Source organism: Aythya ferina, assembly GCF_964211825.1.
Source record: "Aythya ferina genome assembly, chromosome: 1".
Classification (NCBI taxonomy): domain Eukaryota; kingdom Metazoa; phylum Chordata; class Aves; order Anseriformes; family Anatidae; genus Aythya; species Aythya ferina.
This window is the reverse complement of record NC_140296.1, coordinates 185,195,607-185,212,957: the sequence shown is the minus strand read 5'-3', so window position 1 is coordinate 185,212,957 and position 17,351 is coordinate 185,195,607. Positions and strand designations below refer to the sequence as shown.

General features: G+C 41.0%; 1 protein-coding gene and 1 long non-coding RNA gene across 5 annotated transcripts in view; one reads left to right on the top strand and one right to left on the bottom strand.

Moving 5' to 3' along the window:
* The window catches only part of GRM8 (glutamate metabotropic receptor 8), a 346,560-nt gene that overhangs the window by 131,503 nt on the left and 197,706 nt on the right, over window positions 1–17,351 (top strand). The gene's annotated exons all lie outside the window — the stretch shown is intronic.
* Window positions 291–1,620, bottom strand: LOC311430284. Its single transcript, XR_014688662.1, has 2 exons — window positions 1,430–1,620; window positions 291–597 (listed from the first exon to the last, which is right to left on the bottom strand). It is a non-coding gene; the product is annotated as an uncharacterized lncRNA (long non-coding RNA).

The following is a 17,351-nucleotide window of genomic DNA, read 5'->3' as shown; positions in this document are numbered from 1 at the left end:
AGTATCCAATTAATTAGGAAGAGAAAACACTTCTGTTTAGCAAAAAGATGCATCTGCTCAGTATTTTTTTTTTTTTTTCAATATAGAAATGAATGACAGTGCAAATAAAACAGTGTTTTCCATTGTATTCCCTCTGCCCTTACAGAGAAGCAGTAATGCAGATACACCCTCACTAGCTACTCTGAGTTTTACATCATCTAGCCCCACTGAAAAAGGACAATAATGGATCTGTCTTGTCTTAGAGAACTCTGTTTTCTTTGGTAGAAAGAAATTAGATTATCCTTAGCCTTTTGCACAGCATCTTTCATATAAACTACATTGCAAAACACATTACAGAGTAACAACAGCAACAACAAAGAAAGTAAAAAGTAAAATAGAGAATACTAGCGATAGACAGGAGAAAATAAAATCTGAAAAGAAATAGCATGCTAATGAGATAGGGTATCAATTTCACATGGCAGAAAAGGCATTCCCAACTAAAAATACTGAAACTGAATGAAGAAGCAGGAAGGCCTCTTTTAGATGAATTGAGGAAAAACAGTGTCTTCCAGCTACTCTGCTGTGCTCAGGTGGTTTGTGTAGTGAGATGGAATAAGCCTGTTTCAAAAACAAACAAACAAAAACAAACACTAACAATGCAAACAACTAAAAACACCCCCCCCCCCCAAAAAAAAAAAAAAAAAAGAAAAAAAAGAAAAAAAAGAAAAAAAAGTTCTCCCTTGTCCTATCACTATCGACCTGTGTAAAAAGTCGCTCTCCACCTTTTTACAGAAGCTCCCTTTAGGAAGTCAGCTGTAAGGTCTCCCTGGAGCCTTCTCTTCTCCAGGATGAACAACTGCAGCTGCCTCAGCCTGCTCCCCAGCCCCTGCCCAGAGGCTCATGAACTGGAGAGAAAGCCTGGAGAGGAAGCCTGACTGGCACTGAAGACTGAGGCAGAGAACATTTTGAGTAACTCAGCCTTCTCCATGTCTGTTGTTACCAGTTCTCCCTTCTCATTTACCAGAAGGGCTACACTCTTACTTTTCTGACCAATGTACCTATATAATCCCTTCCTGTTACTTTTGCATCCCTTGACAAATTCAGTTCCATCTGTGCCTTGGCTTTCTGGATCCCATCCCTACATATTTGGATGGCATCCCTGTACTCTTCCCAGACCACATGTCCCTGCTTCCACTGCCTGTGCTTCTTACACCTCAGTTTGACCAGCAGGTCCTCACTCAGCCACTTCCTGCTTTCCCTGCTTTATCTGCTTGATTTCTTACACATGGGGATGGAGGGCTCTTGCACTCTAAGAAGTGTCCTTACAGAGCTGCCAGCTCTGATCAGTTCCTCTGTCCCTAAGGACAGTTTCCCAGAGCTCGTCATTCACTAAATCTTTAAACAGATGGAAGTTTGCTCTTCTAAAGTTCAGGGTCCTTACTTTGCTTACCAGGCCCATGTTCCTCAAGATCATGAACTCAACCAAGGTGTGGCCAGTGCAGTCCAGGCTGCTTCCAATCTCAACCTCCTTATTGAGTTTGTCTGCATTGGTGAGCACCAGGTCCAGTAATGCTTCTCTGTTTGGTTTCTCTAATACCTGGACCAGGAAGTTATCCTCAGCTCACTCCAGGAGTCTTCTGTACTGTTTATAACCTGCTGTGTAGCTTTCCCAGCAGACATCCAGGTGGTTTAAATCCCCCATCAGGACAGGTGCCTGTGAGCACAATGTTACTTGTACCTGAAGCAAAACCTTGGCAACAGACTCCCCTTGATCAGGTGGGTTGTAATAGAGGGCATACAGTAGATCCCAACCAGAAGGTTATTACATTTTGCATGTAACAAGCAGAGAGTTTGCACCTTGTTTATGTCAGATTCTGCAAAATTTGGACTGTATAAAGCCTTTGCAGCACTCCTCTTGCACTGCAAGTCAACTTAAGGCAGTGTCCTGAACAATAAATACTGCAGATGTATGCCCCTTCCAGGAGGGGACTTATGTGCACTTTACTTCAGATATGTTCAGAATCCCACAGATGCTTCCAGTGCCTTCATGTTCACATACTGGGAAAAGTTTAAATAATTATGTCAATTTGAGTTTTATGGTAACACTACTACTGCAAACTTTGAAGGAATTATGCAATGTGGTCCTTTTTTTTATATGTTTGAATGCTCTAAAAGAAAATACTGTGGGACATTGTGTAATCAAGAGCTTTGGTTTTCCCCACACAAAATGATTGAGGAGGGATAGGGGAAATATAGGTGGATTAAAAGGAACATGTTCAATAAACTGAGTTCTGCTGGTTGCTGTAGGTGCTACAATTTACTCTAACCACAGGTATTTCAATGAAGGGGATTCTAAGTGCTCTGAGTAGAATCATAGAATCATAGAATATCCTGAGTTGGAAGGGACCCTTAAGCATCATCAAGTCCAACTCTTGACACCGCACAGGTCTACCCAAAAGTTCAGACCATGTGACTAAGTGCACAGTCCAATCTCTTCTTAAATTCAGACAGGCTCGGTGCAGTGACCACTTCCCTGGGGAGCCTGTTCCAGTGTGCAACCACCCTCTTTGTGAAGAACCCCCTCCTGATGTCAAGCCTAAATTTCCCCTGCCTCAGCTTAACCCCGTTCCCGCGGGTCCTGTCACTGGTGTTAATGGAGAAAAGGTCTCCTGCCTCTCAACACCCCCTTACGAGGAAGTTGTAGACTGTGATGAGGTCTCCCCTCAGCCTCCTCTTCTCCAGGCTGAACAGGCCCAGTGACCTCAGCTGTTCTTCGTACATCTTCCCCTCCAGGCCTTTCACCATCTTTGTAGCCCTCCTCTGGACACTCTCCAACAGTTTCATGTCCTTTTTATACTGTGGTGCCCAGAACTGCACACAGTACTCGAGGTGAGGCCGCACCAGTGCAGAGTAGAGCGGGACAATCACCTCCCTTGACCTACTAGCGATGCCGTGCTTGATGCACCCCAGGACACGGTTGGCCTTCCTGGCTGCCAGGGCACACTGCTGGCTCATATTCAACTTGCTGTCTACCACGACCCCCAGATCCCTCTCTTCTAGGCTGCTCTCCAGCGTCTCATCGCCCAGTCTGTACGTGCAGCCAGGGTTTCCCTGTCCCAGGTGCAGGACCCGGCACTTGCTCTTATTGAACTTCATGCGGTTGGTGATCGCCCAGCTCTCCAACCTATCCAGATCCCTCTGCAAGGCCTTTCCACCCTCATTCGAGTCCACAACTCCTCCAAGTTTGGTGTCATCAGCAAACTTGCTCAAAATACCTTCTATTCCTACATCCAGATCGTTTATAAAAATATTGAAAAGTACCGGCCCTAAAATGGAGCCTTGAAGGACCCCACTGGTGACTGCCCGCCAGCCTGACGCAGCCCCATTTACCATAACCCTTTGGGCCCTGCCCGTTAGCCAATTGCTTACCCATCGTATGATGTTTTTATTTAGCTGTATGGTGGACATTTTGTCCAGTAGGATCCTATGGGAAACCGTGTCAAAAGCCTTGCTGAAGTCCAAAAAAATCACATCAGCTGGTTTCCCTTGGTCCACCATACGGGTGATCTTATCATAAAAGGAAATCAGGTTAGTTAGGCAGGACCTACCCTTCACAAACCCATGCTGGCTGGGACCAATGACTGCTTTGTCCCCCAGGTGCGCCTCAATAAGTTCGAGAACCATCTTCTCCATGATTTTACCAGGCACTGACGTGAGACTGACAGGCCTGTAATTGCTAGGGTCTTCTTTCTGACCCTTCTTGAAAATCGGCACAACATTTGCCAGCTTCCAGTCTACCGGGACCTCTCCAAATTCCCAGGATTGTTGAAAAATAATTGAGAGAGGTTCTGCGATGACGTCCGCCAGCTCTTTCAGCACCCGGGGATGAATCCCATCCGGACCCATGGACTTGTAGGGATCCAGGTGGAGTAGCAAATCCCGCACATGTTCAGGGTCGGTTGGGAGTTTGTCATCCCCACCGTCCCGGTCCTCCAGCTCAGGGCACCCTGGGTCCCGAAGCCCATCATCGGCATTGAAGACAGAGGCAAAGAAGGCGTTAAGCGTCTCTGCTTTGCCTATGTCATTGTCTGTGAGGAGACCTTCCCTATAGTAGGCATTTAACAAAATGCCTGTAGGCATTTAACAAAAAAGATTTCGCTACAATAGGAATTTGCTAACTGCGAGTTGTTAAAACATGACATGCACAAGTCAATTACTATGAAAACTCTTGCAAGTGAGCAAAATATATCACTACATTCTCACCAGTCTTTTAAAAACTAGAACTACTGTACCAAAGTTTCCTCACTTACCAGAATGATGAGATCTAGTCAAACAGTTTAAGATATTTAAAATTGCTTGAGTATTGCCACAATAATTACTTGTTGCGTAGTAAATGCAAAGATAAATTGGTTCTTGAATCAGTGGACTCTTTGGGTTCTGGTTTTTCTTTCTGTGTACTTTATACTTCCCAGAAATGCCGGGGTGAAAATGAGTTCCTAAATGCAAATCATTTTGTATGATGGGAATGTTATAATGATGAATCAAGGATAATTTGATTCACATGGCATTTTTCCACACACCTACTCATCTCAAGAAAGACGGAGAAACCTATCTGCCTTTCCACCTACATAACAACACAAGGCTCCTGATCTTAGATAAAATAAGCTCCTAGTGTTGATTTAGTTGCTTAGATAGATATATTTATCGTGCTAAGTAAATGTGAAAGAAAATGTGTGATATCCCAAAGGTGGGTTCAGAAATACAAAATGTCTAAATCTGTCCTTATGCTTCCGTTTTACCTAGCATCAGCAAGCCAATACTAGATTTTTAGAAAAAAAAAAAAAAAAAAAAAAAAAAAAGTAAACCAAATAACTTATCTTTCATTTGTACTTTGTCAGCATACTGTGAACTTCCCTTTCCTATTACTATTAGCTGTTGTAAGACACAGTGAACTGAAATAAGGGCCTTAAAGGAAGAAGTTCTGACTTTGAAAAGTCAGAATGTATACTGACTTTGAAAAGTCAGTATGCTTTCTTTAAAATATAGCCCTGTGACTTTTTTACTTTTATTATTTAACATAGTTTCTGATTGAACTCAAGACTAGGTTTGGCCCTAGGTTCACAGATTTGTATTTGCACACTGAATACCATGAGGCAATGAGTAGATACTTAGAAAGTAGGAGAGCATCTCAAACACAAGGGTACTTCAGAAATCATCAGAATTGCAATTAATTAAATATACATTTCTGTGTCTGAGAATCATCTTTTTAATTATTTTCTCTTAGCAGGCAGGCAAAGCTTAACAAACAACCATGGAACATCTTCCTATTTGAAGTTATCCAGCAGTTTATACTGTGGGACTTGTTAAGGTAAACTTTTCTTATCCCTTCTCTCAGAGGGGTATCAGCTATAGGGAAAGGGGCAGCAGAAGGAATCACAGAATGGTTTGGGTTGGAAGCGACCTTAAAGGTCACCCACTTCCACCCCCACTGCCATGGGCAGGGACATCTTCCACCAGACCAGGTTGCTCAAAGTCACGTCCAACCTGGCCTTGAACATTTCCAGGAATGGGGCATCCACAACTTCTCTGGCCAACCTGTTCCAGTGCCTTACCATCTTCCAGTTAAAGAATTCTTTCCTAATATGTTATCTAAATCTACCCTCTTTCAGCTTAAAACCACTACTCTTTAAAACTACACTCCCTGACAAAGAGTCCCTCCTCAGCTTTCCCACAGGCCCCCTTTAGGTACTGGACGTCTGCAATGAGGTCTCCCCAGAGCCTTCTCTTTTGCAGGATGAACAACTCCAGCTCCCTCAGCCTGTCTTCATAGGAGAGGTGCTCCAGCCCTCTGATCATCTTTGTGGCCCTTCTCTGGACTGCACTAAATGGGTCCACATCCTTCTTGTGCTGTGGGCCCCAGAGGTGAATGCAGTACTGCAGGTGGGGTCTCACAGAGCTCCTCCCTCGAGCTGCTGGCCACTCCTCTGTCGATGCAGCCCACGATGCAGTTGGCCTTTTGGGCTATAAGGACACACAGCTGGCTCATGTTGAGCTTCTTGTCCACCAGAACCTCCAAGTTTTTCTCCACAGGGCAGCTTTCAATGAGTTCACCCAGTCTGTACTCATGTCTGGGACTGATCCAGTTGTAGCACCTTGCATTTGGACTTGTTGAACCTCATGGGATTCAGGCTTGTCCAGGTCCCTTTGGATGGCATCCCTTTCTTCTGTTGTATCAACCACTCCACTCAGCTTAGCGTTGTCTGCAAACTTTCTGAGGACACAGTCAACCCCCCTGTCTATGTCATTAATAAAGATCTCAAATAGCACCGGTCCCAAGATGAACACCTGTGGGACATTTTGTGGATCTTTTCAGGCACAGAGGTTAGACTGACTGGCTTGTAGTTTCCTGGGTCTTCCTTTTTGCCCTTTTTAAAAATGGGGATTATGTTTCCCCTATTCCAGTCAGTGGGAACTTTGCCGGAATGCCACAACATTTTATATAGGCTGGAGAGTGGCTTAGCAACTACGTCTGCCAGTTCCCCCAGTATCTGTGATGTACCTCATCAGGTCCCCTGGACTAGTGCACCTTCAGGTTCCTTAGGTGGTCTCAAACCTGATCTTCTCCTACAGTGGGCAGTTCATCATTCTCCCACTCCCTGCCTTTGCCTTTAAAGCAGAAAGCTGCAGACACAGCCTCTGACCTTGACTCAGGACAAGATGGGTTTCCTGGCTCTGGGCTGATTTGGGGTGTTTGCAAGGCAGATGCCCTCCTGCTGTGATACATTCCTCCAGCTTCACTGAAGGCAGGAAGGAAAGTAAGCCATGGTTGTCATTCCTCTGAGCTCAGGCTGCCCCTGTGCCACATCCTGCTGTAAGGTGACTTGGTGTTTGTCTCCTTGGGGGAGAGCTGACATCAGTTCCTTTTGGTGCAGGTAAAACACGCTGTGGCACCTAACTCCAGATATCTCCCTCAGAAAAGCTATCAGCAGTGCTCACTGCCTGGTTAGCAGATGGAAGGAAGCAATGAGAAGAAAAAAAAAAAAAAAAAAAAGTAATCCCTGACATTACTTTTACATTTAAATTTGGATAAGCTTACTCATCTACCTCTAATGGCCACATCTTCACTGTGCTTTGCTTTAGGATTTATTTTATTTATTTTTATTTATTTATTTTTGAGTGAAAGGGCTTATCTTACTGTATGCAGTCACTTTGGCATCTCATGAAAACTTTAAATCACTTTCTATCTGCCTTTATTTAAATTGTTTTCTTAAGATTTATCTGAATATTTATTTGAGGTTGAGCCTATTAGCAGAGTAAGATACAAGCCAAAGAGGAACGAAGCTGTAGACAGCGAATTTTGTAAGATACATTCACTGATAAATTGGTGCAAAGATGTAATGGTGTTAAATAATAAGGTACATGTACTGTAAATTGCACTGAAGCAAATGAGAAGCACCTTTGAATTAAAAGGACAATCAAAGTAATGAACACTTTGGAGACAGATAATCCTGGTGCTTTGTACAGACCCTTTGATCAGTGGCTGCAGTGGTTGAAGGGCTTTGCTTCTTCCAATATTTTTTTCTGATGTGTATTAAGAACAAGGTAGATAATTGTACATTCTATATGTTTAAACTTTCTACAACAAAAAATAAAAAGGATTTCCTTTATACTCATTTAATGCAAGTTTTGGATAAAGAAGATCAATACAGTTTCAGACATTGCCTATTTCTGTCCTTTGGATACAAGAATACCACTGAAAGAGTCTGTTTGCAAACGATGGTAAAGAATACTATATGCTTTCAAATGTAGGTGTATGTCAGGTGTCAGGGTGGTATGCAAGAAATATAGAGGGAATTTGCCTTATTCACTTAAAAAAAAAAAAAAAAAAAAAAAAAGTGACTTCATATATTCTAAAGAATAAAAGGAATAGGAAATAGAATAAAATTAAATACGGAAGTAAAATGTCTAGAAAATGCTATTTAAAACCATTAAAAATGCCATCTGTTGATCCAATCAATGGATTATTACATGAATAATACTGAGAACAATCTTGACTAAGAAAGAGAGCTATGGAAGTCACTCTAGCAAGGGTAGCAGGCAGGGAGGTGGTTTCATAGAACCATTAAAGTGGAAAAGACCTTAAAGATCATCTGGTCCAACCATCCCCCTACCATCAATGTCACCCACTAAACCATGTCCCCAAGCACCATGTCCAGCCTTTCTTTAAACACCCCCAGGGACAATGATGCCACCACTTCCAGAGACAACCCATTTCAATGCCTGACCGCTCTTTCTGAGAAGAAATGTTTCCTCATTTCCAACCTGAACCTTCCCTGGTGCAACTCGAGGCCATTCCCTCTAGACCTATCACTAGTTATCTGTGAGAAGAGGCTGACCCCCAGCTCCCTACACCTTCCTTTCAGGTAGCTGTAGAGAGCAATAAGGTCTTCCCTGAGCCTCCTCTTCTCCAGAGTAAACAACCCTAGTTCCCTCAGCTGCTCCTCACAGGACTTGTGTTCCAGGCCCTGCACCAGTTTCATAGCCCTTCTCTGGACATGCTCCAGAGCCTCGGTGTCCTTCTTGTAGTGAGGGGCCCAAAGCTGAACACAGTACTTGAGGTGCACCCCCTCACCAGAGCAGAGTATAGGGGGAGACGATCACCTCCCTGGTCCTGCTGGCTACACTATTCCTGATACAAACCAGGATGCCATTGGCCTTCTTGGCCACCTGGGCACACTTCTGGCTCATGTTCAGGTGAGCATCAGTCAGCAGCAGATCCTTTTCCCTCACACAGCTTTGCAGCCACTCTGCCCCAAGCCTGTAGCATTGCTTGGGGTTGTTGTGGCTGCAGCACTGTTCACAGGATGCTGATGATCCAGACAAAGAAATGGTGATACCATACCTTCTTCAGTTTCCATCTGAAGGGATGCTTTGAAGGCAGGTACTTAACATTTAATTGTGTTCTCCTCAAAATAACTTGTCCGTGAGCAAAGCTTCTGTCTAACCCTATAAATTACTGGTTGGCTTATGCCCTGGAGTATAAGAGTTTACTGCCCTATGAAATTGTTTTTGTTCTATCTACTGTAGCACAGTTTGTTCTCATTTTTCATATAAATATCTAATGAACATTCCAAACTATGAAAAATGAAGCCCTTTCAGTGACTTCAGTGGGAGCTATGCAGTGTGAAATAACACTTCTAGAAGCAAAATTAATGAAATTGATAATCTAAAATCAGTAACCAATTGTGTCTTGTTCAATTTATTGTTATAAACACAATTATTCCAGATTTATGTGAAATTTTATCTTCAGCATCTTGTTTGAGAACACTACCTTAAAACAGTGCAATTACTGGATACTTAGCAGCAGACATAGATGTAGGAAATCATCATACTTGAATATATAATGTGAAGCTGTTCAACTTGTAAACACAAGATCAATTGTCTGGCCATTTCTAATAAGCTTCTAAGAAAATATATATGGGATTATTTATGGGAGTATTTTGATTCATTCATAAAAAATACAAATCTTTTTAAAAATGTTTCTCTCAACTCCAAAACACCAAATTGATCGTTAAATATATCAGATGTCTTGATTTAAGTTGTCCTAGAAACTAAAGAATCTCTTACTTCAAGAAGAATTTCATGCATCCTTTAGAGATGTATGTATATGCCTATATATTCAGATTCTTGCATATGTTGTTTTTCTTGGCCAGTTTTCTGAGGTCCATGAAAAACCTCTGCAGACACACATATGGGGATATAAAAATATGCTTACAGTTTTAGAGCTACTCAAATATTCTTAGGAGCTCCTTAGAAATTTATCTAAATATACATTGCAGATCTGTTCCTAAAGAAAGGGGAAAAAAGTGATTTGTATATATAAAGCATTGGACCACCAATTTAAATAGAAGACAAAGCTGTAAAATACATGCAAAACTAAGAGATGTTGCCATGGTATTAGCAGAAAAAAAGTATGACTTTTGAAGATTAAGACTGTAATAATAGAGAAAGTCAAAGGAAAATTGATCTTTAGATACTGTGAAGTTTAGACTTCTTGTAGTGATGTTGAGGGAGCACCTAGAACATCTAACCTAGTTTTTACCCATTTTCATATTGACTATATACATTAATAGATAAAAATTCTATCGTCTTATTACTGAAGGCTGGGATAATGTGCTAGAACATATGTTTACTCTGTTCTTGCACTTTTCCATTATGAGTCACAGCCAGAAAATGGACTATCAGGCTAGCTGAACCTTTGGTCAGACCCATAACGGCTGTTCTTCTGTAGAGATTCCCTTGCAATCGGAAATCCAGTGGGCTCTTTTAGCAAGATTTAATTAAACTGACAGCTGGCAGGGAGGTTTCAGCAACAAATGTGGGGAAAAAAAAAAAAAAAAAAAGACAAAAAAAAAAAAAGCTATTCCAAATCTGAGATGTAAAAACGAGTGAGTGCTGCTGTATCACAAAGAAGATTTAGGCCAACTTCGAAGTTAACTTAGTGTCCTTCATGGTAAAAGGAAGATAGAAATTCCATATCATTTCCTGTCATATATACAATTTTATTTGGAGGGAACCATTTTGACTTTCAATCATAATAATAACATATCTTTTTCCTAGTATCTTCAGTGAGAAAACAAATGCAACAAATTACTTATTCCTTAAACTTGTCTAATCTTTCTTTATTAATTATTAAGAAACAGATGTTTGCTACTCATATTTGGTTTGAGAAGTACTGGTGTGAGTTTTCCTCTCTCTGGCAAATTACTGTGAAATATGCTGGGTATGAATTTATGTTCAAACTTCACTGTAACTGTCCAGGTACATGCTGTTTTCCTGAGAGAAACAGGTTTATTTTTTGAGTTATCCATTGCTCATAGCAGGTGGAAGTCTGCATACCCAACCTTACATTGGAGTATGTTTTTTTTTCAGTTATATGCTCTCTGGGAAAACTGTATTTGAGTTGGTCATTTGAATTCCATTGTGCTGATTCATTCTCTGAAAGGGCAATCCTGGTTTTGTATATGGAAGTAGTAGAAGAAATCTTTAAGACTTGGAGAGATTTTGACAGATCGTCTGAAAATGGTGAGAATTTGCTCAAAAGAAAATAACAGGGAATGTTGGATAAGTAAAATATTTCCTTATCTTCCCGTTTGCTAGTCACTATATTAAGTCCTATAAAGTTGATCTTTCTGGCTAGCTGTGAGAATGAAATCTTAGTCATCTTTTAGGACAAGGTTTTCATTGTTTGTCAGAATTTACAACTTTGGTCAGTAACTCAGTGTACGAACCCTTGTACTGTGATAGTTTTTCATTTCACTGCTTCTTTTTGATGGACCTATACTGACTGTATATTCTCCAATGCCATAAGTATTGCTTCACTGTGCTTTGTTAAAAAAAGGACAGAATATTTTGTCTTTGATTTTAAATCATGCTGTCACTGTGCCCAAGTCAGGCTTGCCTTGCCAGTCTGAGACATGCAACTTGGAGGAATGCGTAACAACACTGTGAGAGCATCAATTCAATTTAGGATGTTCCATGTGGGATTGCCTGTGGGCTTTTTTCTTAGACAGTATTGTCCTTCAGTTTCTAGAGGACTGACCTGAAAGAAGCATCCATGAAGATGGTTAAAGGCGATTGCTAGGACATTAGTATATTATTTTCCAATAGAAAATCAGACAGCTTCAGAGAGCAGATCAATGGCTAATTCTACTTCACGTAGTGTTGCACTCTTAATGTACTTTTCACGTAATGGATTTTACTCCAAAATCCTTTGTAGTGTTGCAGCTGCTGGAGTCTCTTTGAGTGGCAGATTATATTTCCTTCATGAAATACTTTTGGTTTTGACCACAGCTGTGCTGATGGTGAGGAAACTAGGCATCCCTATTCTGCTTCGCATAAGAGAGTGCAGGACAGTGACCTCCTCATGGAACATGTGGGAGGTAAGGTATGTGACAAAGTCATAGGGTTTGTGCAGCATTGCATATTTTTGTGTTTTCTCATCTGAATGGTGTTTCCAGAGAAAAATGATATGCTGGCATCTATGTTGGCATGGAGAGTGCAGGCTATTTAGACCCTTAGTCTAAATGTACTTTCTCCACTTCCTTTCTCTGCTCCTCTGTCTAACCATAATTTCACACTTCACATTTTGTTTCCGTTAAAGAGATGAGTCTTAAAGAAAGTCAGCAGAAGTTTCACAGGAGGGGAAAAGATTGTGAAATTATGAATGGAGAAAAGCTGGACTTTGGTCACTAATCCTAGCTCTATGCATATAGTTTACTTCAAATGGAAAGCTTGCAAGTAATTAATTTAAAGTAAAGTCTTTGTTAAAAGGGCTATCCCAGGTTAGTAACCAATTTATGATTTTACAACAACTGAGGAATTGTATTTGGACACTAACATCCTTAAGTATTTATCTTGTGAGCCCAAATCTGAAGCCTGAAGTTGACACAAGTCCCACAGACTATACACAAATATCTGGTATGGGATGTAGCAGACCTCATGTGCACATGCCACAGTATGGAAACCAATGAGCATATCAAGCTCCCTGTGCTTGACTTGGCCTCTCTTCTTGAAGAGAGTTATTGTGCACAGGGTTTTGTGTATCTTAAATTGCTGTGTATATATAAAGTATAGCTTTTCTTTTTTTCATTGGAATTAAGTTTATCCTCTAACAAGATACCACTAGTGCTACCCTGCATTTCATTTCACTTTTCTTCCATATTCCTCTTGTTTGTTTTTTTTTTTTTTTTTTTTTTTTTTGTTGTTGTTGTTGTTGTTGTTGTTTTTTCTATCTTTTTGAGTTCTTCAGTGAGCCAGTTCATCTGGACAGAAAAGAAAAACAAGAAAAGATAGGACAGAAGTTGTTTGTACTCTTCAAGGCTGTTACTGTTATTCATTTTTTACTATTGCAAATTTTTTCTTTCTGCTTTTAAATCTTTCCATCACTGTAAACTTTCTAAATGGTAGCAAAACCATTTCTATTGAAACTGACTTTTCAAATGCTAAATTCAGTGGAACTTTGCACACCTTTGTCTGACTGCAAACTTTCTTATATGTAGAAAAAATAGACTTGAAGTTGTGGCATTTTGGCTCCTATTGGAGCTCAAAATCTGAAAAAGTTAAAATATCAAACTTCAAATTTCTGGTAACTTTTATTGAGCTTTTCCAGGATTTGAAAACATTTATCTACCTTGAATATTTCAATGCTAACTACCAATATATCTATACTATTTGATGGCTTGGGAAGAGCTATGTACCATGCTTCTTCCTCTCTTCTTTCTCTTAGCAAAAGTATATGTATTTTACCAATGAAACTTCTTAAACAGGCAGAAAAAGAAAGTTCTTTGGAAGTCTGGAGAATAAAGGATTCATTTGTAATGTGTATTCTTTCCACTTCAATACTTGACAGTGATTAATCATAAAGCATTGCAAACAAAGGTATATTATTATTTTAGCACTAGACATTTGCAGAAGATTTTGTTTTAGGATCAGCACTATTATCTGTGCAATGTACTGAACAATGAGGGAATGTAGCATAGCTCTCCAGTCCTTACTTGTTTTGTTATCTTCCCTTTGTCTTCCAAGTTATCTTCATTTTTTTATTCTCATTTGCTACTTTCATCAAGCAGTATAGGATGGATTTTGTTGTTGTTGTTACTGCAAGGTGGATATTCTTTCTCATGAGTCCATGAGGCTAATCATATGTCTTTATCAGGATATAATTCAGAGTAAACTGAAGTACTTTCATTTTTCCTCCGTTACATCTTTGGACAGATTTGATGGGCAATACATATCAGAATTAATTAGTTTTGAAAACATCTATGTCTATATTTTTCTTTTATAATGAGTGAGATGTAAGTGCTCCACAGATAATAGATTTTTGTCTGGTATAATTTTTTATAGCTTTTGGGAAAAGGAAGAACATAATGAAAGATGGTTAAAAATGTTATATCTGATAGAAAAGTCTTATCAAATTATTGAAACCATGTGATCTGATGAGTAGCATGGACATAGAAATATCCATCAGGCCCTTGATGAGATAGTTTGTTGATCAAAGTTCTATACAGAGACTAGATTCACATTAAAATCAGCTTTTATTTCAGCCTATATTAACATCTTAATGGTGTCCACTACTGTTCAGTAAAAGTAATTTTGTACTTAGCGATTGTAAGGTTTCTTGTGTAATTGTTTCTTCTTCTTTCTCTCTTTCTTTCTTTTTTCTTCATTGTCTACTAAATATGGTGGATCTATCAAACATTTTATTAGAAGGGGGTGAGCTGCAGACATCTTTTGCCAGTTATTAGGCACCTTCAATACCTAATCTACTGCAAAGAAATCACTTCCATTTCTTTTTCAGCTAATGGTGATTTCCTTTAGCAAGACTGTTATTTGTACGGAAGGAGCTGAGGTTGAATTCTTCTAATTTTAAAACATTAAATTCTATTCAGTAACAAAGCCTGAAAATCATGTGCAAAATTTTGACTCTGGTAGAAAAAAGAAAAGTAAACTTCTGTGGCAAGGACTGAACCATGGTCTACACTAACCCATGGCTGATTTACATGTTCTCTTCTGTTGCATGCATAGATCTGAACATGCTTCTGCTTCTTGCTTTGGCTCTAAGTTGTCAGACCCATTGCAGCACTGAGAGCAGCTCTTGGTTTGTAATGTTTGACCTGATGACTTTTTTTCTACAGGGGTGCTTTATGAATTAAGCTAATCATTACCCCAATGAGCCTCATGAAAAGATTAATTAGTAGATTAATAGGTCCTAAACTTCTCAAGAGATATTTTACCACTTAGTATTAAATACACAGAGACATCATACTTCTCTCTTCAGTTTTGTTCTCTGATCCAAATCATAGAATCATGGAATGGTTTGGGTTGGAAGGGACATTAAGGATCATCTAATTTCAACCTCTCCCCCCTCCCCCCCGCCATGGGTAGGGACACCTTCCACCAGACCAGGTTACTCCAAGCCCCATTCAGCCTGGCCTTGAACACTTCCAGGAATGGGGCATCCACAACTTCTCTGGGCAACCTGTTCCAGAGCCTCACCACCTCCTGAGTAAAGAATTTCTTCCTAATATGTTATCTAAATCTACTCTCTTTCAGCATAAAACCACAACTCCTTGTCCTCTCACTACACTCCCTGACAAAGAGTCTCTCAGCTTTCCCACAGGCCCCATTTAGGTACTGGAAGGCCGCTGTAATGTAACTCCAGAGCCTTCTCTTCTCCAGGCTGAACAACCCCACTTCTCAGCCTGAGTGTTGCTTCCGCCCTCTGATCAGCCTCATGGCCCTCCTCTGGACTTTCTCCAACACGTCCATGTCCTTCTTATGTTGGGGGCATCAGAGCCAAATGTGGTGCTCAAGTGGGGACTCACGAGGACAGGGTAGAGAGAGAGAATCACCTTTCATAACCTACTCATCACATTTTTTTTGAAGCGACTTAGGATACAGCTCTGGGTTGCAAGCACACATTGCTGGCTTATGTTCAGTTTTTCATCCACCAAAACCCCCAAGTCTTTCTCTTTGGGGCTGCTCTCAATCCTTTCTCCACCCATCCTTTATTTGTGCTTGGGATTGCCCCAGCCTAGGTGCAGCACTTTACACTTGGACCTCATTAGGTTCGTGTGGGCCTACTTATCAAGTAGTCCAGATCTCTTTAGATGGCATCCTTTCCTTCTGTTTTATTAACTGCACCACTCAGCTTGGTGTTGTCTGCAAACTTTCTGAGGATGTACTCAGTCCCCCTATGTCATTGATAAAGATCTTGAACAACACCAGTCCCACGACAAACACCTATGGAATATCAGTTGTCACTGACCTCCACCTGGACATCAACCACCACTCTGGATGCAACCACCAATCCAACTCCTTATCTATGGAGTAGTCCGCCCTTCAAATCCATATCTCTCCAATTTAGAGACAAGGATGTCATGCAGAATAGTGTCGAATGGTTTGCACAAGCCCAGGTAGATTCTGTCAGTTATTCTTCCACTGTCTACCAATGCTGTAACCTCGTTGTAGAATGCCACCAGATTTTTAGGTAGGCACAATTTGCCCTTTGTGAAGCCATACTGGATTTCACCAATCTCCTCTTCGTTTTCATGTGCCTTAGCACAACACACTGACAGTGACTTTGTTAAAGATACAGTGGTTATGTAGCTGTAGTGGGTTTACATGGCAAGGTTTTGGTAGTAGGGGACTGCAGGGGTGGCCTCTGTGAGAAAATTCTAGAAGCTGCCCCATGTTAGATAAGGGCCAGTTTCAGATGGCTCCAAAGAGATCCACCTTGTAGATACCAAGCTCAGTGCAGCAGGAGGGCAGGAGGTGCTCCAGGCACTCAGCAGCAGTTCCCCTGTGGCCTGTGGAGAGGCCCCTGGTGGAGCAGGCTGTCCCCCTGCAGCCCATGGGTCCCACAAGGAGCAGATCTCCATGCTGCAGCCTGTGGAGGAGCCCCCAGTGGAGCAGGTGGATGTGGCATGGAGGAGGCTGTGGCCCATGGAGAGCCCCCGCAGGAGCAGGCCCAGAGCTGGAGCTGCAGCCCGTGGAGAGGAGCCCCTGCAGGATCACTTCTGGAAGGATGGCATACTGTAGGAAGGGGACACCACGTTGGAGTCAGGGCAGAGAGTGACTGTGAAGGAACAGCAGAGGTGAAGTGCTATAGACTGACCTTAGCTCCCATTCCCCTGTTACCCTGTGCTACTTGGGGGAAGGAGGTAGAAGACGATAGATGGGGGCAGGTGTTTTTAGTTTGCCTTTAGTTTCTCACTGCTCTAGCTTGTTAGTAATAGGTAGTACATTTCTCTAATCTCCCTGTGCTGAATTTGTTTTGCCTGTGACAATAATTTTTGAGTGATCTCCCTGTCCTTATCTCAACCCTTGCGCCCTTTTCATTCTATTTTCTTCCCCTTTCCATTTGAGGAAGGGGAATGAGAGTGGTTGTGATGGAGTTTGGCTGCCCAGCAGTGTAAAACCACCACAGTAGCCCAACTTAATTCAATTACATTTTTTAAATTAAGCTAGGTTTCAGTAAGATTATTTTGTTGAAGGCTACTGAGTGACTCTTCTGTTTTCTTGCTAACTCATTCCTTTATTTTACTGCTGTGTTGTAAAAGAAGGATTGCAGTTTTCTTAATAGTGCTATGTCTTCAACTAGTGTTTTGAAACATAAACACCTGAAGCAATATAGAAGACTTAACTTTATCCTCTTCATGTTTTATAACCTCCAATGATAAGTTGAAGTCAGCAGATAAAATTTGTTATTATTTTTATATCCTAATGGTGTTCTTATCCAAATGTCCAGCTCTCAAAGTACTTCAAAGTGAGATAAATATTGTTAGGTATTAACATCAAAATAGATATAT